The following is a 22,859-nucleotide window of genomic DNA, read 5'->3' as shown; positions in this document are numbered from 1 at the left end:
AAACAATTTTGCACGCGTGAGAAGTGGTCCCAATTTGATTTAGGCATGTTTCTACAATATAAGTCACGGTGCAAAACAGAGTTCAGGTCATCATGTTCATGCTTTGGCCAATTCCAATCCCCTCGTATGTCTTCCAATTTTATTTGAGGCAAATGACCACTTCATGGAGTAGAACATGATTCAAAAATAATCAAATCCAAAAGAGATTTTAGGTTAAAGTTGCATGCTTGTGAATTTGAGGTCGTGACCTGAGTTTTAGGTTGGGCAATTAGTCAAGCAGTTTGGGGCATGTTTGGTCATTTTGAGGCCCCAAGTTGATGTCACCATAACTTTTGATTCCCTCGTGCATTTTTATCCAAACTTGGGCCAAATGATCTTTGACATAAGCTTAACAAGATTCAAAAAGAATGGGATCAAAAGAGTGCTTGAGATGAAATGGCAAGGGTGGAAAGTAGGGGTCATGGCAAGGTTTTGGCCTAGTTTAGCAACTTGGTCCTTTACACAAATGAGGTACTTAATGAATGAATTGATGTTTGACCCTTGAATCAAAGTTGTAGAGGGTACCAAAAGGCAGATTTGTCTAAAACAAGCTTAGAATTTGGATAAAAATTGAAGGAGTTATGGAGTTTGGACCAAAGGCATAGCATACTTGCAAATTAGGTCAAACCAACTTGTACCCATTTGTGCAAACTTGATGTTTTCTTCCATTTCAAGCCATAATGATGATGTAATAAGTATCTCTTGATGAAATCTTGATTAGGGCTTGAGTGATCTTGAAGATATCTTGAAGATTGAGTGATGTGGCATGGAAACAAACACCTGAACCACCTTTGAATCACATTGAGCAAATTTTCACTTCCCTTGATCAAAAGGCATTTGTCTTGCCTTGATTTGAAACATGATCACCTACATGAGTAAAAAGATAAAACAAGTACCATCTCTCAATGAAGTTTGGGTTAGTTGATAATAAAAACAAGATGAAACCATAGTGTTAAGATACAAGACACAATATGGCCATGCTTGTGATTCTATGACCAAATGCAATGGTCGTGCCTGATATGATTTAGTCTATGGGATATGCAAAAAGTAAAAAGGGAGGATAAATTTTAGGGTATGACAAATATATGGATCAAGGTCAAAGTGGAATGCAAAGAATGTTAGAGCAGGGACAATGTAATTGTAAGTGTATTCAAATGTTTTTCAATATTCTTTGTATTGTTTGTATGGTATGCATAAATGTTTGGCAATGAAAATGTCTTTTGAAATACATGTTTACATGTAGAACTGTCTTTTGAAATGAAAATGTGTTGTTGAAAATGTCTTTTTAGTTTGCTTATGTACCATTTTGGTGTTATGCTAGTTTTGAAAAGGTTGTTGTGTATGTTAGAGTCATGTAGAAGATTCTACTTAGAAAACAAAATGTTAATGTTAGTAACCAAGTTGAACAAACATGTCTTAGCTGTTTGTTACTCCATCTGCCTCATAAATTGTCTTGTTTTTAGGACTTTTTATATGTTTTTAAAAAAAATCACTTAAGAATATACCATGGTATTAGTTTTATTAGTTTACTTATGTATACTATGATATTTGAGTCACTTATAAGAAAATCGTGTCAATCATGATTGGTAAGACCTTATAAACTATCTATGATTAAGTAGTGTTTGAAATGTTAACTAGATTCCAAGAATGAAGTTTATTCTAGAGCAGTGTATTCTTGTTTATTGTTGGTTCTGAAAAAGGTTTTGAAAAGGTTGTTGTTGAAAAGATTATTACTTATGAACCCTTTAGTTTGATATGTTGTTGTTATTTCTTATGCTGGTTTTGAAAAGGTTATTGCTTGCATACCCCTTAGTTTGATATGTTAGTGTTGTTGCTTATGTCTTAGTCATGTATAAGACACTATTATTTGCACTCATTTCATCTGGTATTATTCTTGTTAATGAATAGGTGTATGTATAGTAATTGAATTATTGTGTAATTATGCAATGTGTTATGAAGTTGTGTTTCACGTGTTTGTTGGTGTTTAATATATAGTTGTAACAGGGCTTGTAAAGTGTAAAAAAATGTATATATTAATTAATAATATGTGAAAATAATAGATATTCTTAACAAGTGTTATGTGATTGAAATTATTATGTGTTAAAGTATGTTTGTAAAAAACTAGTGTGGATTGATATCAACGTGAATCAAGTGGTGTACTAAACACAATAATATGTGTTGAGTATGCATAGTACAATAATTTAAGATTAGTAAAATGATATGGAATATTAATAAATTAAGATGATTTACAATAAGTATGTGTAGTGATATGAAGTAGTGTTTCTTTTTTTAGTTGTGTATGTACACGGTTCCAATGGAATTTATTCTTGTGTGTGGTTCTAGAAGAGTTTGTTATGTTGTTGTTCTTGCTTAGTTTGCTATGTTGTTTTTGTTGCTACCTTATAATAGGCATAATGTGTGTGATTAAATTTGTAATTCTTGATTATGGCTCCTTCATTTTTTAGCGATGGGTCAACCTAATCAAATTTTACCTACTCAATCAGTCGTGAATGAAGTTGGTGGAAAGGGAACCTAATTTTGACATTCTTGTGTGGTGGAAACACAATTCAGCATAATATTCTATTTTATCTACAGTAGCTAATGATATTTTTGTCACACCAGTGTCTACTGTTGTATCAGAAAGTGCTTTCAACACGGAAGGGAAAGTCTTAGAAACTTATAGGAGCTCCCTAAAACCTGAAATGAAAGAGGCATAGGTTTTTTTCGTGTATGTTGTTGTTATGTTTCACATGATTTTCTTCTTGCTCGAGAGTTTATAGGTTTTTTTGTTGGTGTATATTGTTGCATGTTTTACATGATTTTCATATTGTTTACTTCGGCTTCACATGTTTTATTGTTGGTTTAGATATGCTTTAGGTTTAGGTTTTGAAAAAGGGTTTATCTTCCTTACGACCATTTTGACACCATTTTGACATATCCTTCTCTTAGATTTCAAATCCTTCTCTCAACATGAATCAAGATCAAGCTAGTGGGAGAAAACGTGTCCAAGATATTGAGGCTTCAAAGGAGGTTAGTAATATGTTGGAGTTATGGTTGAACAAAGCTAAGGAAGCTAAAGTTGTTAGGGATCATATTACTGTTGTTGAACTGTCTGGTGGAACAGGCTATAAGAAGATTCATATCATGAATCTTAACCCTGAAAAGATAAGGAAGGTAGGGGCTATTTTGAAGGACCTAATGAACATGGATGCAACTAATACTGAATCAGATGAAGACCTTGAGAACTACACGAGTTCAACTAGTCATGAAGGTTTAAGACTGCTCTTCATGTATCCAATAGATTGTAATGTGTCAAAGTATGATCATGCTAATAGGGGTGCATATATTCAATTGATTTTAAAATTTAAGTGTGGAACACGAAGCTATTACTAATTCAGGTATTATTACCGGTAAAAGTTTAGCATGATAAATCAATGTATCACCTAGTTAGCATGCCTTAATTTAGCAAGTGTTTGAGTCAATGTATCAATTGTGCATGCCAATTGTTTATGTTATTGTGTGAGTCAAAATAATACAATAATTATAGAATGCAATTATTTGGTTCAAGGCCATTGTGTTTAGTTAACTATATGATATTTTATATATGTTAATTATGAGTTAAACATTATCTTTGATGTAATACAATTTTTGGTATGATACGATTCACAAAAGCACAAATGTATATATAAAAAAGCAAGTGATTTCACCACGGTTGCTAAATCCAACTGTGTTTATTTGTTGGATGCTATCTAGAATAATTTAAATCTCAAAAATGGAGTTGATAGGAATCGAACCAAGGACCTTTAAACTTTTCACAACGGTTATTTAACACAAGTGTGGTGCTAGTGTAGCATCTTAAACCCCGAAACTTATATTTTAATAATTACACTACAATCTAAGGTGTCACCTGTCGCATTACGCGAAAAACCGACGGGAAACGAGAACAACAGAGCCGCCACCGTGCGTTATTTATCCCAAAGGAGGGAAAGGAAACGCTCGAAGTAAACCTGGAAAGAACATGGTCTCGCGACCAAAGAGAATGGGATCGGGAGTCGGTTATGCGAAGGGAAGGTATTAGCACCCCTACGCATCCGTAGTACTCTACGGGATCCACGCACAAAAGGAAGGAAAATGGTTGCTATAACACTGCTCACACACACACACACTGGCTGAAAGAGACACAAGAAACTGACTGAAACTGACTCGGCAGGATATCGCATCCTGGGCCTACTTAGTCTATCAGGCATAGACATCAGAGTCGAAGTAGTTCGGACTGGGGAAACGACACATGCTCGCTAGGATATCGCATCCTATGCATACGTATCTCCTTGGACGAAGGAGAATCAGAGCATTCGTAGCTCGGCTGACACGCACGCAAACAAACACAGGCACAGGCAAACGTGGAGCCCGAATGCCAATCACTGGACTTACATCAGCATCCGAACCAAAACACACACACACTGGAACCCAAATGCCACTCGATGGACTTACATCAGCTCCCAAGCACACAACAACACAACAAGTTAATAGGGAGTCGGGGACTCGAGCCTATAACTGTCAAGCACACACTCAAACAAACAGACAACAGATTGCTAAGGAGTCAGGCACTCGAGCCTAGCAACTGTCAAACAACACACACAAAAAAGAAAAAGGGCGCCCGGAGAGATCAGCTCATCTCCTGCCTACATACTTCATCTGGTATGAAGATCAGGGCGATGTAGTTCCCCTACGCAGGGACAAAGGACTAGCCTAACCAGATAACAGAGGGAGACACAACACTAGGGAGACTACGACTCGAGCCTAGATGTTGTCATGCAAAGTCGTCCCTAAGTTAAGGTTTCTAGCTAACTTGCACAGGAAGCAAGCCTATCCTAATCATGACTTGCACAGGAAGCAAGCCACACCAAACCTAACTTGCACAGGAAGCAAGGGTCTCGATTGCAACTAGGGCAAGAGAAAGGGGAGGTCTCAATCGCAACGAGGGCGAGAGAAGAGAATTAGTGTTAGTTGTTAGTCAAACTCGACAAGACATCGCATCTCGTGCCTACGTATCTCATCTGAACATGAGATTCAGAGTTGCCGTAGTTCGGCCGTTAGTCAAACTCGACAAGACATCGCATCTCGTGCCTACGTATCTCATCTGGACATGAGAATCAGAGTTGCCGTAGTTCGGCTAAACTATTCTTGTTGGTTTGTGTTTTTTAAGTGGACAACGTCACTGCACAATCTACCTGATGCTCGACCTTTGGAGACTTACTCACCTGTAGTAGAAGGAGTTAACGTATCTTTAAGAGGGGATAATGTGTTTGTGTTTTAAGAAAGCTCAAGCAAGAAAGGAAGTCCTATACGAAGGAACCGTGCTACCTTAATTGACATGCAAACGAGACTACGCGGAGTCTAGCAAACCTAGGGGATACAATCACACCACACAAGCACATACAGCGTAAAATAAACACACCAACAAGGGGGCTCAAACATCAAGGCTAGGTTTTAGTTGAGGGGTCATATCAACCTCAACAAACAAACCTCTGGAATTGGGTAGATGTTGCTCTTAACCTTGCCATTGAGGGGCTAAGGTGAAGCAGATGAAAGGTGAGTGAAGATAAGACTTCACAGCTCTTATCCCTGGCCTGGGAGAGCTCAAGACAAGAATGTGTGGGTTCAGAAAGTGGGAACCCTTCTACACATTTGATACTGACTCAACTGTACAATTGTACAAGATCTTGGGTTTGTATCTGCAATGCATCAACACAGTGGTGTGAGCAAAGCAGATGACACACAGAATAGCAGGGGATAGGTTGCATATCCCTTGGGTTCTGCCAATTGCCTCTTCACTTAGGAGGTCCTTGACTATGTACAGGGACAAGATTTAAACATACACAAACATTGCCTCTTAAGGAGGACTTCAGACAGTTGCCTGGCCAAGTAACAGACCAGGTCTTCCAGACTACATGAAGATTAGAAGTATACCTCAATGCAAATTGCTTAATAAGCAAAGCAAAGCAAAAGTTCACAAGGAACTGAGCAACTAAAAGCACCTGAAATAGTCAAGCAGACATTAGTATACAACTTCAAACAAAGCAAAAAGAAACAGACATCAACAGTTAATTAGAGGCAAATGGATGTGCAAGGCACAAGGCTTAAGGCATGTGAGCCAAGCCACCTACAAAACAAACAAGTTAAACAATGATATTCAAGCAAGCTCAATCAAAAAGAATTGGTCTCATTGGTCATTTGTTGGTCAACCTGAAAACATGAACTCAAAGGTGAGTAACAGGACCACTAGGGCAAGCCTAGGGTCAAAAAGGAATGAAAAAGTCAAAACAGCAAAGGGCAAGCATCCAAAATCATGTTCAAACAATCAAGAACCAATGCCAATTGGGTTCACATTCATATCAATCACTATCATCATTTCATGAACAATTTAGGTCAAGGTATAGCAAACAGAAGCTCATAGGAGTCAACAGAAAGACTTGAATTAAAAGCAAACTCAAACATTTCCAAAAATCAACAAATAAATCATGATCAAACACAACACATAGCATGGTAAACATGTCAAATTTCATCTCATTTGGACAAGAGGAAGGCAGTCAATGAAAATCAGAAAGGCAAAGCAATTTTGAACATGCTCAAAGAAGTCAACCAAACATGCATCAACTTGAAAAATTCATAAATCAGAGATGGCATATGATAAATGAATGGGACTAAAACCATGGCAAAGCTTAGTATGTCTAGTTATCTCATGAAAAATTTTATGTCCATCTAATAAAGTATGAGCATTTCACAAAACAAATGGGCACATGTATCACATAAGGTCAACATTTTGGTCAAACAGGGGAGAAAATCTCAAACAAATGGAAAATGCCATAAACAAATCCACAAAAAATCATATGCAAACTAGACATGTTCAAGCTCAATCATACAAAAAATCAATCCATTTGGAGGTCAATAGGCATGGCTATAAAAATCAACAAGTTACACATCAATGGTGTGACACAAATTGTCACACCCTACTTCAAAAATTCATAGCTCACAATCCAGATAAGATAAATTCATGATCTTTACACCAAAATCACCATTGAGATGTCTAGTTTGTGCTCAAAAAAATTCAAGGTCAAAGGTTAAAGCATGACCATTTCACAAAGGTTTTGGTAAAATGTGTACAATATGGATGCATGTTACAAATCAGTATGCCAAATAATATCCATTGATCATAAAAATCTGGAAAAAATATGACAATTAAGTAGAGATCATGATGAAGAGAATGCAAAAAATCCCATGAATTTTGGATAAAGCATGCTTGACTTATGATTTTTACAAGTTTGGTGATCAAAAAATGAAATTAACATGAAAAATAACAAAATCCAATGGGTCATGTGCCACGCCAGTGGCAATTTTGTAAATAGGTGAGCCACTTATCAAAACTCGGTCGTTTAGGGCAAGGCAAGGAAATAATTCTATTGGCCAATATGGATGTACAGTGGCATGCACGTGAATCTGGGCAAGGCAAAAACGAACTAGGGTTTCGCACATACAGTATGAAGCTTCATCATCTCAAATCGAGCTCAACAAAATTTTTTTCCAGAAATGGCAATTGAATATACACAAATGATCAGCAAAGCATGACAAACATGAATCCATCATCAATTTTCATTAAAACACAACATTACTCCAGAATCGAACACAAATGCAATTCATCATCAAACTTGAAAACAACATAACTTCATAAATATCCAACCATTTTCAAAAGTAAGACCATCACAAAGATCAGCATGGAGAAACCTTTCTAAAGCATGTATTGATTTGAAGAAATAAGGAGATCGAAAATTTACCAATTCTGAAGTGCAGTGTGATTCTGATGTTGTTGTGTGATGCCTTGCTAAAACAGATGTCCTGTGGCCCTCCAGATGATGAATGACGAAGATGGTTTGGCTCAATGAAGCTTGTTTTTGCTCGACACCAACTCTGCCATGGATGATGCTTTGAAGAACAGTCGAACAAATGGTGGTTTCAGTTGGCGAAATGAGGTTGCAATGAGCTCAAGATGCTGTTTGGATGATGAAACAACAATAGGTAGCTCGGGGCCTTTGGAGTTTTTGGAAGAAATTTGAAAGATGAAGAAAATGGATTTTTAAGAGCAAGAGTTTTTCTGTGATATTCAATAGCTGCTAGGGCTTCACAATGGTCAGAAAGATGGTATATATTGTCTGTTTAAGTTTAATCCATGTATGCTAATCACCTTTTAACTTAATGAAAGCAAATTGCTAAGTTGCCACATTTGTCCATGTGGGATGGTGCATAAGCAAAGGCCACGAATTTGGGCTTGCAACAAGTCAAAAATACTGTATCTGAACATATTTGGATGGCACAAGTGGTTGGAAATGCTTAAATCAAAAAGTCACTTTTCACCCTTACTTGAAATTTAAACATGATAGTGAAAAAATGCCATTTTGATCCATAGAGTTTTGGTGCATGAAAGTTACATTTTTGGAAAGAGGAGGTTAAATATGACTTGTTGGAAAAAACCTCACCAAAATTGGCCAAATGGTTTGAGAGATATGGCCTTTTGAAGTTCAAGAATTTTTGAAAATGATTTGATCATATCTTGCCAACCATACATGGGAATTGAGAGTTCTTGGACTTTTTGGAAATGGGAGAACAAGATCTTCAACTTTCATGTTGGGCAAAAATTCATTTGAAGCTTGTATCAGGATGTAAGTCTAGGATCAAGAAGTTTCCATTTTTGGCAAATTCCAATTACAGGTCAAGTTTCTATTTTTGGAAATTTCTTGTCTGGCTTCAAATTCTTCAATGCTGATGTTTGACATGATATATGAGGCCTATTTGGACATGGATAAGCTCTCTCAAACCAAATCCATCCATCAAAACCATAAAATCAATCACAATTGACCAAGTTTGACTTTTTAGGGTTTCTGACTGACTGTGCATTGACTGATGACTTCTGAACATCCAATCTTTGACCAAAACACTTCAAAAGGACCCCTAGGTCATGTGAACGTGTTGGACCAACCCTAGGGCCTTGGCTCAATGAAAAACACACTTGTTTGCTTGATTGACTGATCTCCTGATCAGTTTGACCTAATGCTTCTGACTGGCTTGCACTTGAGGCAAAGGGACAATGCAATGCTATGCAGTGGACCATGTTATGTTATGACCTAATATGAGAATGTATGTACAATGATAGGTGCAAATTTGAGGTGCTACAGCTGCCCCTATTCAATCAGCTGGGAACCCGAACGGATGATAGCAGCGGCTGTCAGACTTTCAGGGTAAACAGGGATTGAATACCAAAGAACCGTAGAATTTGCACAATGCAGGGATCCAATAATGGAAACGTCCACTGGGATCTGATACTTATTACTGGTTTTTTTTTTTTGGTTTTTTTTCAAAGGGTACGGCCACATCCAGACATCGCAACGACGATGAATGGGAAAAGAAAACACAACTAGATGCCAACGGACAACTAGGAAAAACTCAACGTTTACCAAGACCAACAGAGAGGTAACCAGACATTAATGAATAACTGGAAGGGATACAACCATCCGTCAACGGACGAAATGGGAAAAACTCAACGTTTACCAAGACTAACGGAGAGGTAACCAGACATTAATGAATGACTGGAAGGGATACAACCATACGTCAGCGGACGTAATGGGAAAAACTCAACGTTTACCAAGACCAACGGAGAGGTAAATCCACGTGGGGACAGGTACAACTAGACGTCATAGGACGAATAGGAAAAACTCGACGTTTATCGACACCAACGGAGAGGAGGACTACTGCTGGGGAGACAGAACACAACCAAATCATCAACGGATGATTGGGAAAAACTCAATGTTTATCGACACCAACGGAGAGGAGGAATACTTCATCGATCTGAAAATCGGAAATTGGCCTGAACGCCACTTCGGTCTGAATACCGGAAAATTGGCCTGAATGCCATAAGTACATCGACCTGATCGTCGGAAACTTCTTCGGTCTGAAAACCGGAAAAACATAAGTACATCGACCTGATCGTCGGAAACTTCTTCGGTCTGAATACCGGAAAAACATAAGTACATCGACCTGATCGTCGGAAACTTCTTCGGTCTGAATACCGGAAAAACACATAAGTACATCGACCTGATCGTCGGAAACTTCTTCGGTCTGAATACCGGGAAAACATAAGTACATCGACCTGATCGTCGGAAACTTCTTCGGTCTGAATACCGGAAAAAAGATAAGTACATCGACCTGATCGTCGGAAACTTCTTCGGTCTGAATACCGGAAAAAACATAAGTACATCGACCTGATCGTCGGAAACTTCTTCGGTCTGAATACCGGGAATTCATGAGACATATTATCTATAGCCGTCAAAACGTAGATAATACACTCGCATGGAAGATTATCCATAACCGGGTTGTAGGTTGTTAAATGAATAATCGACCGACAAGAAAGGCATCGGTACCAGGACTAGGTATGCAAAGATGACCAATCAAAAGAGGATAAAGTTGCTAACTCGGAGCAAATACCCAAAAAGAAGGGGAAGACCCAATGGGGACAATACTGCTTGATCAAGGCAAGTATCCAGAGGGAAAAAGAATATTAATGCCGCAAAGAGGGGATTACATCTACCGGTTTGTAGGCAGAAAACCACGGAAAAGTAACCAGTCATCGATAGGATGAGCACACAGGGTTAACTCCACCAAGGGGATGAAAGTGGGATTTTACAACTACCAGCTAGCGGGTAGAAAACCACAAAGATAGGACTTACAACTACCGGTTTGTAGGTAGAAGCCAACAAACAGAATGAACCACAAAGGTTACCTCTGCTAGGGGGTGAAAGTGGGATTTTACAACTACCAGCTTGTAGGTAGAAAACCACGACAATAGGACTTACAACTACCGGTTTGTAGGTAGAGGCCCACCAAACGATCTGCTGAGAGACAGAGTGAGAAAAAGGATTTACAACTACCGGGTAACGGGTAGAAGACCGACAAATTCCGCTGAGGATAAGATGAATGAGTGCCGGTTAGTGAGCGACTATTCATTTATGCCCCAGGGAAGCACAGGAGACAGCCAACAGGAAGCCAATTTAGAATCGATCCAAAAAGGCAGACTGAAACAAGACTCATCCTAATGAGGAAAGAACTCAATAGGGAAAACCCATCCCGTGTAGGGAGGGAACGGAAGCAACCGTCATCCACGAGGATGTATCTCAGTGGGGAAATGGCAGGAAAGGATAGACACTTTCTACTTAAGGGGTTGGCTCTACATGGAGAGATCAGACACACCCACATCTGCTAGGGAGGATCTACTGGAGAGATCTGTATCAACAAATAGCAGGAGACAACCATCAACAGATACACGGCAACAGCTGCAACATGAGTATCCAAATGCTATGATTATGCATGTATGCATTCTACCTAAAATGTATGATGAATGCTGACAAACAGACATGCTCAATACACAGATCCGGGAATCAACCATCCGGTACTACTCTTTTTCCATAGGGAAGGCCAAAAACACCAAAGTGCAAACGCGATCTGCTGGAAACCGGGATATCAGGGAACAACACCATCCTGCGGGGAGAGGAGAAGACTGCTCTGCTGGAGAGACGAACGCTAACGTCTTCAGTAAACACTCTGCTTTGGGAACTGCCCCACAAAACATTTCAAAAGCAACCTTGCTGGGAATGCCCCTCGGTAGGGCTCAAACAACCCTCTATTGGAGGTGCCCCACAATAGGGCTAACAGGGACTTGGAGGAAGAATGTTGTACTGCCGGGAACATGAAGATAAACAACTTCAACCAACACTGCACTGAGCAACTTTGCTGAGGAGAAACCAAAAGAGGTTCGACAGGAAAAAGATACAGTTATGCTCGAGATACGAACAAATGTCTTACCTGTTGGTAATCATACCACCCTCGGGAGAGCACTGCAGATCTCCTAAGTATCCCTCCATCATCGTGAATGTTCACTTTGTTTAAGAATAATTTTTGAAAAATTTGTTTATTTTGAAAATAATGATACTTTATCAATTAAAAAACATGCAAAACATTTGTTGAGTCGAAACAAATAAGAGTGCAAATAATTGGATAAAAGCTCAAATTGATGTGATGGGATGGTAGTCTGCAAAGGGCGAGACTCCATAGATCTGTACAAGTTTGAAATCGGTGATATATATTGGAGAGGGCTACATTGAACATAATGACCTTTCCTCTACCATTCCGAATTTTCGATGTATTCGGAGCTTCAGTCGATGACGAATCGAGAATTCCTGACGGATGAAAGATGTACAGCACAGTCTTGTCAAGATGCAGTTACTTGCCAAATCCCTAATTTTTGCCTAGATTGCCCCAGTGTGAGGTGCTCAATCTAGCGGGATGCGAATTCTCTTTTTTTCAATGTCTCTAACTTTTGCCTGGATCGCCCTTTCGGGTTTTCAATCCACCGAGACGCTCCTTTTTGCCTAAGTCGCCCTTTGGGGTGTTCGACTTAGCGAGCTTTTACTTTTTTTTTTTATTTGTAGGCGAAGTATTTCTTGACTGCATCGGGATTCACAGGACGAGTGAACTTCTTCATCCATTGTTGTAAGTGTCAGAACACTGCCTGAAAAGGCTCTCTTGAAAACATATGGACTTTCATAGCTTAGAGTTCACTTGCCCCTGGAATCGGGCACGAAAGACAAGACCTTCTTGAGCACAAGGTCACCTTCTCGGAACACACGAGGCTTGACCTTCTTATCGAATGCTTTCTTCATTCTCTGCTGATATAACTGACCATGACACATGGCAGTTGATCTCTTCTTTTCGATCGAATTCAGCATCAGTCAACTTGGGACTTTGAGGGTGCTATTTTTTTTGTTTCTTTTTTTTTTCTTTTGATTTCTTTTGATTTTGCACCCTCCTCTTTTCTTTTTTCCTTTTTTTTTTGTTTTGTTTTTTTTTTTATAATGCCCCAGTTGGCTGTTCTGCTGATTCTCGAGATGCAGCTGAGTGATCTTCTTTTCTTGCTCAAGAAGTCGGGAAATCTCGTCAGGAATCCCTTCAACATCATCTTCGTCCGCTTCAAATACAGGGAATTCAAAATTGGGAGATGACGTCCGATCATTATGTTCAATGGGTTTGAGAAACAACCTGCATAAAGATTTAGAGATGAAAAGCTTTTTGAAAAACAAACAAGACAATCGTTATGCAAATGAAAAGATTGCTTTTATTCCTGTTTTTAGGGTTTTTTGTGATCACCAATTTCATGCAAAAAGCAAAAAGGAAAAACAAATGGAAAAACAAATGTTCAAACATGAATTTATTTGAATGAAAATATCATTGCACAAAATGTTGCCAACAATGTCATCACTTCTCCTTTTGGCATGGGAGAAGGGTTTTTAAACAAAGTGATTATTTCTCTGACTTATGAACAACTGTAGGAAAGCCCACAGTGACCCAATTGTGATAGATCCCCCCGGGGATGACAACTATCAGTATCTCTTGCATCAGTGTCATGAACCGGGCCATGTTTGCCCTCATCTCAGCCAACTCTGCTTGAACCTGATCCATAATCTTCTAATGATTGAGTCTGGTTGAGTAACGATGCGGTCAGCGGTCAGCAATCCTGTCTCAGTCAAGACCCAAAGTGAGAAGTCGTGTCCCCAAACATGTCTGCAATGCAAGGATGATATGTGCATGATATGCATGATGCGGATGCTATTTTAATATGAATGATCCTGATAAAGGATATGCGTATGCGAGTTAACTTTTTTTCTTTTTTCATGCATTATTATTTTTTGAAAATAAATATGCTATGATGCAAATGATGTGAACATGACTGGTCAGGCTGTGCGTCTCAAGGCACAGGGTCAAAGCTTCGGCTTGAACTCTGATCACAAACATCTGAAACCCAAAGTCAATCTGATCAACTGGCATCTGAAACCAATCTGAGGAACCAAGTCACCATAAATCCGACTTGGGGAGTTCCGAAATAAACGAAACAGGAGATTGCATCACTATCATCACAGGAACATCCACTGAACGGATGACAGCCAGATCCTCTGAACAGGTACTCTCAAATTCAACCCGGGGATCCGAAATAAACGGAACCCGCTGATAAACCACGGACAGAACTCCGGCGTCCCAGAAATAAATGTCCATAAATTCGGCTGAACCAAAGTCACCATCACAGCATCACTGGCAGAAACCGTATCTATAGAGATCAAACCCTCCCCTCACTGGTAGGTTCTAAGAACAGAAGTTTGTCAGCTTCAGCCCTTCAGTCGAGAATAATACGTTTACCACTGAAGGTTTGGCATTATTACGGGATAAAAGACCTCTGCTGACTCCCCTCAACAGGATATCCTAAAGCAAGTTCCCAGTCTCGGGGTCCTCGGATTGAGCAGCGAGAATGCGCCCACCAGAGCTAACATAATCACGTCTCGGAGGAGAGGCCTCGACTGAGTTCTCGGGAAATGGTCACCAGAATCGACGATTTCTAAAGGAATATCTGTCGTTATGGAACACCCATAGGACAAAATATATCCAACAGAAACCTCGTCTGGAATGTGGGTCTCATGAACGACTTATCATAGCAACATGCCATGCAAGCCTCATGACTATCCACTCTAACACCTATGTGTACACTCAAGCCTGGGTAGTGGGCTTATTTCTCACAAAATATCCCATCCCACCAAACAGACAACCGGCAGATGAATATGAATGAATGCAAACATTAATGCAAACAATAAATGCAAACAGTAAATGCAAATACATACAAATGAATGCAATAAATAAAGCAACACAAAGCAACCAAAGCCCTAACCTAGAGAGCGCTAGGAGAGACTCGCTCGGGGAAGATGGACCAGCACAGGTCAACTTCTCTATATCCCCAGCAGAGTCGCCAGCTGTCGCATTACGCGAAAAACCGGCGGGAAACGAGAACAATAGAGCCGCCACCGTGCGTTATTTATCCCAAAGGAGGGAAAGGAAACGCTCGAAGTAAACCTGGAAAGAACATGGTCTCGCGACCAAAGAGAATGGGATCGGGAATCGGTTATGCGAAGGGAAGGTATTAGCACCCCTACGCATCCGTAGTACTCTACGGGATCCACGCACAAAAGGAAGGAAAATGGTTGCTATAACACTGCTCACACACACACACACTGGCTGAAAGAGACACAAGAAACTGACTGAAACTGACTCGGCAGGATATCGCATCCTGGGCCTACTTAGTCTATCAGGCATAGACATCAGAGTCGAAGTAGTTCGGACTGGGGAAACGACACATGCTCGCTAGGATATCGCATCCTATGCATACGTATCTCCTTGGACGAAGGAGAATCAGAGCATTCGTAGCTCGGCTGACACGCACGCAAACAAACACAGGCACAGGCAAACGTGGAGCCCGAATGCCAATCACTGGACTTACATCAGCATCCGAACCAAAACACACACACACTGGAACCCAAATGCCACTCGATGGACTTACATCAGCTCCCAAGCACACAACAACACAACAAGTTAATAGGGAGTCGGGGACTCGAGCCTATAACTGTCAAGCACACACTCAAACAAACAGACAACAGATTGCTAAGGAGTCAGGCACTCGAGCCTAGCAACTGTCAAACAACACACACAAAAAAGAAAAAGGGCGCCCGGAGAGATCAGCTCATCTCCTGCCTACATACTTCATCTGGTATGAAGATCAGGGCGATGTAGTTCCCCTACGCAGGGACAAAGGACTAGCCTAACCAGATAACAGAGGGAGACACAACACTAGGGAGACTACGACTCGAGCCTAGATGTTGTCATGCAAAGTCGTCCCTAAGTTAAGGTTTCTAGCTAACTTGCACAGGAAGCAAGCCTATCCTAATCATGACTTGCACAGGAAGCAAGCCACACCAAACCTAACTTGCACAGGAAGCAAGGGTCTCGATTGCAACTAGGGCAAGAGAAAGGGGAGGTCTCAATCGCAACGAGGGCGAGAGAAGAGAATTAGTGTTAGTTGTTAGTCAAACTCGACAAGACATCGCATCTCGTGCCTACGTATCTCATCTGAACATGAGAATCAGAGTTGCCGTAGTTCGGCCGTTAGTCAAACTCGACAAGACATCGCATCTCGTGCCTACGTATCTCATCTGGACATGAGAATCAGAGTTGCCGTAGTTCGGCTAAACTATTCTTGTTGGTTTGTGTTTTTTAAGTGGACAACGTCACTGCACAATCTACCTGATGCTCGACCTTTGGAGACTTACTCACCTGTAGTAGAAGGAGTTAACGTATCTTTAAGAGGGGATAATGTGTTTGTGTTTTAAGAAAGCTCAAGCAAGAAAGGAAGTCCTATACGAAGGAACCGTGCTACCTTAATTGACATGCAAACGAGACTACGCGGAGTCTAGCAAACCTAGGGGATACAATCACACCACACAAGCACATACAGCGTAAAATAAACACACCAACAAGGGGGCTCAAACATCAAGGCTAGGTTTTAGTTGAGGGGTCATATCAACCTCAACAAACAAACCTCTGGAATTGGGTAGATGTTGCTCTTAACCTTGCCATTGAGGGGATAAGGTGAAGCAGATGAAAGGTGAGTGAAGATAAGACTTCACAGCTCTTATCCCTGGCCTGGGAGAGCTCAAGACAAGAATGTGTGGGTTCAGAAAGTGGGAACCCTTCTACACATTTGATACTGACTCAACTGTACAATTGTACAAGATCTTGGGTTTGTATCTGCAATGCATCAACACAGTGGTGTGAGCAAAGCAGATGACACACAGAATAGCAGGGGATAGGTTGCATATCCCTTGGGTTCTGCCAATTGCCTCTTCACTTAGGAGGTCCTTGACTATGTACAGGGACAAGATTTAAACATACACAAACATTGCCTCTTAAGGAGGACTTCAGACAGTTGCCTGGCCAAGTAACAGACCAGGTCTTCCAGACTACATGAAGATTAGAAGTATACCTCAATGCAAATTGCTTAATAAGCAAAGCAAAGCAAAAGTTCACAAGGAACTGAGCAACTAAAAGCACCTGAAATAGTCAAGCAGACATTAGTATACAACTTCAAACAAAGCAAAAAGAAACAGACATCAACAGTTAATTAGAGGCAAATGGATGTGCAAGGCACAAGGCTTAAGGCATGTGAGCCAAGCCACCTACAAAACAAACAAGTTAAACAATGATATTCAAGCAAGCTCAATCAAAAAGAATTGGTCTCATTGGTCATTTGTTGGTCAACCTGAAAACATGAACTCAAAGGTGAGTAACAGGACCACTAGGGCAAGCCTAGGGTCAAAAAGGAATGAAAAAGTCAAAACAGCAAAGGGCAAGCATCCAAAATCATGTTCAAACAATCAAGAATCAATGCCAATTGGGTTCACATTCATATCAATCACTATCATCATTTCATGAACAATTTAGGTCAAGGTATACCAAACAGAAGCTCATAGGAGTCAACAGAAAGACTTGAATTAAAAGCAAACTCAAACATTTCCAAAAATCAACAAATAAATCATGATCAAACACAACACATAGCATGGTAAACATGTCAAATTTCATCTCATTTGGACAAGAGGAAGGCAGTCAATGAAAATCAGAAAGGCAAAGCAATTTTGAACATGCTCAAAGAAGTCAACCAAACATGCATCAACTTGAAAAATTCATAAATCAGAGATGGCATATGATAAATGAATGGGACTAAAACCATGGCAAAGCTTAGTATGTCTAGTTATCTCATGAAAAATTTTATGTCCATCTAATAAAGTATGAGCATTTCACAAAACAAATGGGCACATGTATCACATAAGGTCAACATTTTGGTCAAACAGGGGAGAAAATCTCAAACAAATGGAAAATGCCATAAACAAATCCACAAAAAATCATATGCAAACTAGACATGTTCAAGCTCAATCATACAAAAAATCAATCCATTTGGAGGTCAATAGGCATGGCTATAAAAATCAACAAGTTACACATCAATGGTGTGACACAAATTGTCACACCCTACTTCAAAAATTCATAGCTCACAATCCAGATAAGATAAATTCATGATCTTTACACCAAAATCACCATTGAGATGTCTAGTTTGTGCTCAAAAAAATTCAAGGTCAAAGGTTAAAGCATGACCATTTCACAAAGGTTTTGGTAAAATGTGTACAATATGGATGCATGTTACAAATCAGTATGCCAAATAATATCCATTGATCATAAAAATCTGGAAAAAATATGACAATTAAGTAGAGATCATGATGAAGAGAATGCAAAAAAATCCCATGAATTTTGGATAAAGCATGCTTGACTTATGATTTTTACAAGTTTGGTGATCAAAAAATGAAATTAACATGAAAAATAACAAAATCCAATGGGTCATGTGCCACGCCAGTGGCAATTTTGTAAATAGGTGAGCCACTTATCAAAACTCGGTCGTTTAGGGCAAGGCAAGGAAATAATTCTATTGGCCAATATGGATGTACAGTGGCATGCACGTGAATCTGGGCAAGGCAAAAACGAACTAGGGTTTCGCACATACAGTATGAAGCTTCATCATCTCAAATCGAGCTCAACAAAATTTTTTTCCAGAAATGGCAATTGAATATACACAAATGATCAGCAAAGCATGACAAACATGAATCCATCATCAATTTTCATTAAAACACAACATTACTCCAGAATCGAACACAAATGCAATTCATCATCAAACTTGAAAACAACATAACTTCATAAATATCCAACCATTTTCAAAAGTAAGACCATCACAAAGATCAGCATGGAGAAACCTTTCTAAAGCATGTATTGATTTGAAGAAATAAGGAGATCGAAAATTTACCAATTCTGAAGTGCAGTGTGATTCTGATGTTGTTGTGTGATGCCTTGCTAAAACAGATGTCCTGTGGCCCTCCAGATGATGAATGACGAAGATGGTTTGGCTCAATGAAGCTTGTTTTTGCTCGACACCAACTCTGCCATGGATGATGCTTTGAAGAACAGTCGAACAAATGGTGGTTTCAGTTGGCGAAATGAGGTTGCAATGAGCTCAAGATGCTGTTTGGATGATGAAACAACAATAGGTAGCTCGGGGCCTTTGGAGTTTTTGGAAGAAATTTGAAAGATGAAGAAAATGGATTTTTAAGAGCAAGAGTTTTTCTGTGATATTCAATAGCTGCTAGGGCTTCACAATGGTCAGAAAGATGGTATATATTGTCTGTTTAAGTTTAATCCATGTATGCTAATCACCTTTTAACTTAATGAAAGCAAATTGCTAAGTTGCCACATTTGTCCATGTGGGATGGTGCATAAGCAAAGGCCACGAATTTGGGCTTGCAACAAGTCAAAAATATTGTATCTGAACATATTTGGATGGCACAAGTGGTTGGAAATGCTTAAATCAAAAAGTCACTTTTCACCCTTACTTGAAATTTAAACATGATAGTGAAAAAATGCCATTTTGATCCATAGAGTTTTGGTGCATGAAAGTTACATTTTTGGAAAGAGGAGGTTAAATATGACTTGTTGGAAAAAACCTCACCAAAATTGGCCAAATGGTTTGAGAGATATGGCCTTTTGAAGTTCAAGAATTTTTGAAAATGATTTGATCATATCTTGCCAACCATACATGGGAATTGAGAGTTCTTGGACTTTTTGGAAATGGGAGAACAAGATCTTCAACTTTCATGTTGGGCAAAAATTCATTTGAAGCTTGTATCAGGATGTAAGTCTAGGATCAAGAAGTTTCCATTTTTGGCAAATTCCAATTACAGGTCAAGTTTCTATTTTTGGAAATTTCTTGTCTGGCTTCAAATTCTTCAATGCTGATGTTTGACATGATATATGAGGCCTATTTGGACATGGATAAGCTCTCTCAAACCAAATCCATCCATCAAAACCATAAAATCAAACACAATTGACCAAGTTTGACTTTTTAGGGTTTCTGACTGACTGTGCATTGATTGATGACTTCTGAACATCCAATCTTTGACCAAAACACTTCAAAAGGACCCCTAGGTCATGTGAACGTGTTGGACCAACCCTAGGGCCTTGGCTCAATGAAAAACACACTTGCTTGCTTGATTGACTGATCTCCTGATCAGTTTGACCTAATTCTTCTGACTGGCTTGCACTTGAGGCAAAGGGACAATGCAATGCTATGCAGTGGACCATGTTATGTTATGACCTAATATGAGAATGTATGTACAATGATAGGTGCAAATTTATCATTTAACAATGATAGGTACAACGATAAAAAACTCTAATCATTTAACAATTAACAAAACACTGCAGCAGAAATACTAACGTCAATCGATATTTATCATTGCACACTCACCTTCACTTAAGATATCATTTCGGTGGTATCTTTCCTATTTCGATTTAAATAAAACTATCACAACAAGACATTTAGTCTCAAACTTCCAATTAAAGAAAAATATTTCCAAAAACAAGATTTCTCATAAGCAACTCTCAACAATTCCAACACAAAACCAATTAAAGGTTTAAACTCCAACAAAGCATAATAATCAAATAGTGTTCTCGGCCCCTATGTTATAGAATAAGAGCAAGACTTATAACAACGAAAATTAAAGGAGTAACTCCTGGAGCTAACTTCCACTTACTGCAACAAACTTTACTCCTGAGTATCTGTAAGATGTTCATGATGGACAACATCAAAGCAAATGGAGTGAGAATACATTCAAATAAGAAATAATGCATAAACAATCAGAGTAGATTAACTACATCACAAATCATGCACATATCAATAATAGATCACCAAACATATATATTCAAAATTCACCTACATCACAATCTCATGCATATATGTACACAATGCAACTCATAACAACATCATTAACTCATATGCATGCGATATCGATCTCAATAATGGTTCTTCTTATGAATTGGGTTTCACTTGGCAACCGTCAAGCCCTAAAATCAAGCTCCAAACCTTAACATAAAGCTTGGGACAATTACGGTCCAAAGATCTGAACCTGCAGTTGCCTCTTTCACAACAACAACGATATATGATGCAAGTATGAAAGTATGCATCAGCATCACAACAACTCAACCAACAATCAATGACATTACATCAATCATATAATTTCTACCCAACATCAACAAGATAGTTTCACACAGAAACTATGAGCCTCTACTCAAATATGTCATCAACATATGACAATCACATAGCCTACGATCATGTTTGCACATTTAACAATCATCTCGTCATTGTGAAAACTCAACGGTTCGCTACATAACTCATACACATCATCACATAACTCACAATAGTAGACACATTATAACAACTCAACTATCCCACAACTAACTACCATTGTGTAGTTCAGCGTGTTAGTTTTCTAACACTTCAAACGACACATTATTTAGACTTACGAAACGAAAGTTACAGCCAAAATTGTCGGGGGATGCAATTTAAGTTAAAACAATAAATTTTCAAATTCTACCCGGCATGCATCTACCTTGAGGGAGCATGTGTCGACCTACGAGACTTATGCGTCAACCTATGGGATGTATATGTCGATGTCAAATGGATTAAAAGTCTATTTTTTGCAAACAACACAGTATGTGTCGTATGTGTCGACGCCAAAAGGATAACAAGTGTGTTTTTTTGCAATTTGTCAAACCAGTTTCAATTATCACACTCCAAATCACCTAATTCATATTTTAATAACACCAATACACTAATCATCTTATAATGAACATGAATCTACCAACGTTTTCATAAATTAATCATATAATTTCAGACTCTAAAACACCTAATTCTTCATCAAAACACCAAGAACACAACATCAACAACAATAATTCATACCACTCATGATGAACATAATTAAATCAACATACAACAACCAATTTATCATCATACTCATCAATAATCATTATAGATTCATAGATTCAATAAGTCCTATTGGAAGTTAGGGGTAACCTCTTTATCCCTTTAAGATTTAAGCATCCTTATGAGAATAATCCTCCTACCTTAGATTTCATAAGAAAAAAATCAACAAAAGCAAAGTTGATTTTGTTTATTCTTTCAAAATCTAACCGTCCTCTTCAAACTCTTCTCTTTAATTCTCTAACTCTCACGTTCTCATAAAATAAGTTTTATTCTCCTATTTTTATGAATTTATCATTTCTAAATATCTTCTCATAATCACATTTTTGGCCTAATTAATCAAATCTTTATTATTACTAACCTCACACTTCTATTATTCTCATCCTCCACCTCATTCTCATTATTTCTATAATTCTAATTAATTAATTAATTTCACTCAATTAACTAATTAGTTCTATTACTCACAAAAATATATTTAATTAAATAATTTCACACTCAATTAAACTAAATAAATAAATAAATAATTAAATGTATTTCTTTTTCTAATGATAGTTATTGAGTTTACAATAAATATGTATTTGTAATTGTAGTATTACATGGATTTCTGCTAGTGCTGAATTTTGTATTAATGCTAGATTTATGTTGAGCCTAATTAACATTATGTAAAATCACCCCTCTACATTTATACCTACCAACTTTTTTGTAAGTAGTTAGTAGCTACGTCATTGTTTTTAAGAGCTTGTCCTGTCACACCAAAATTATAGCCTCAATTCAATGCCCTTTGGCCCCCCCATCTGATCAAAAGGGTGCTTTGATAATGGTACACAAAGAGAAAAAGAAGACCAAGCCCCTTAAAATCTACCAAATAATAGCTTACATCTACCCTACCCCCTCCCTTTGCCACATCGATTAAACGTTAGCAACGGCCCTAAAAAATTGACCACTTTCCAAACTTTTAAAGACAACAACAATAGTGCTTAATCTATTTCAA

This window comes from Lathyrus oleraceus, chromosome 5, assembly GCF_024323335.1.
Source record: "Lathyrus oleraceus cultivar Zhongwan6 chromosome 5, CAAS_Psat_ZW6_1.0, whole genome shotgun sequence".
NCBI classification, from domain to species: Eukaryota; Viridiplantae; Streptophyta; class Magnoliopsida; order Fabales; family Fabaceae; genus Lathyrus; species Lathyrus oleraceus.
The sequence above is the reverse complement of the archived record's forward strand: the minus strand, read 5'-3'. Positions refer to the sequence as shown.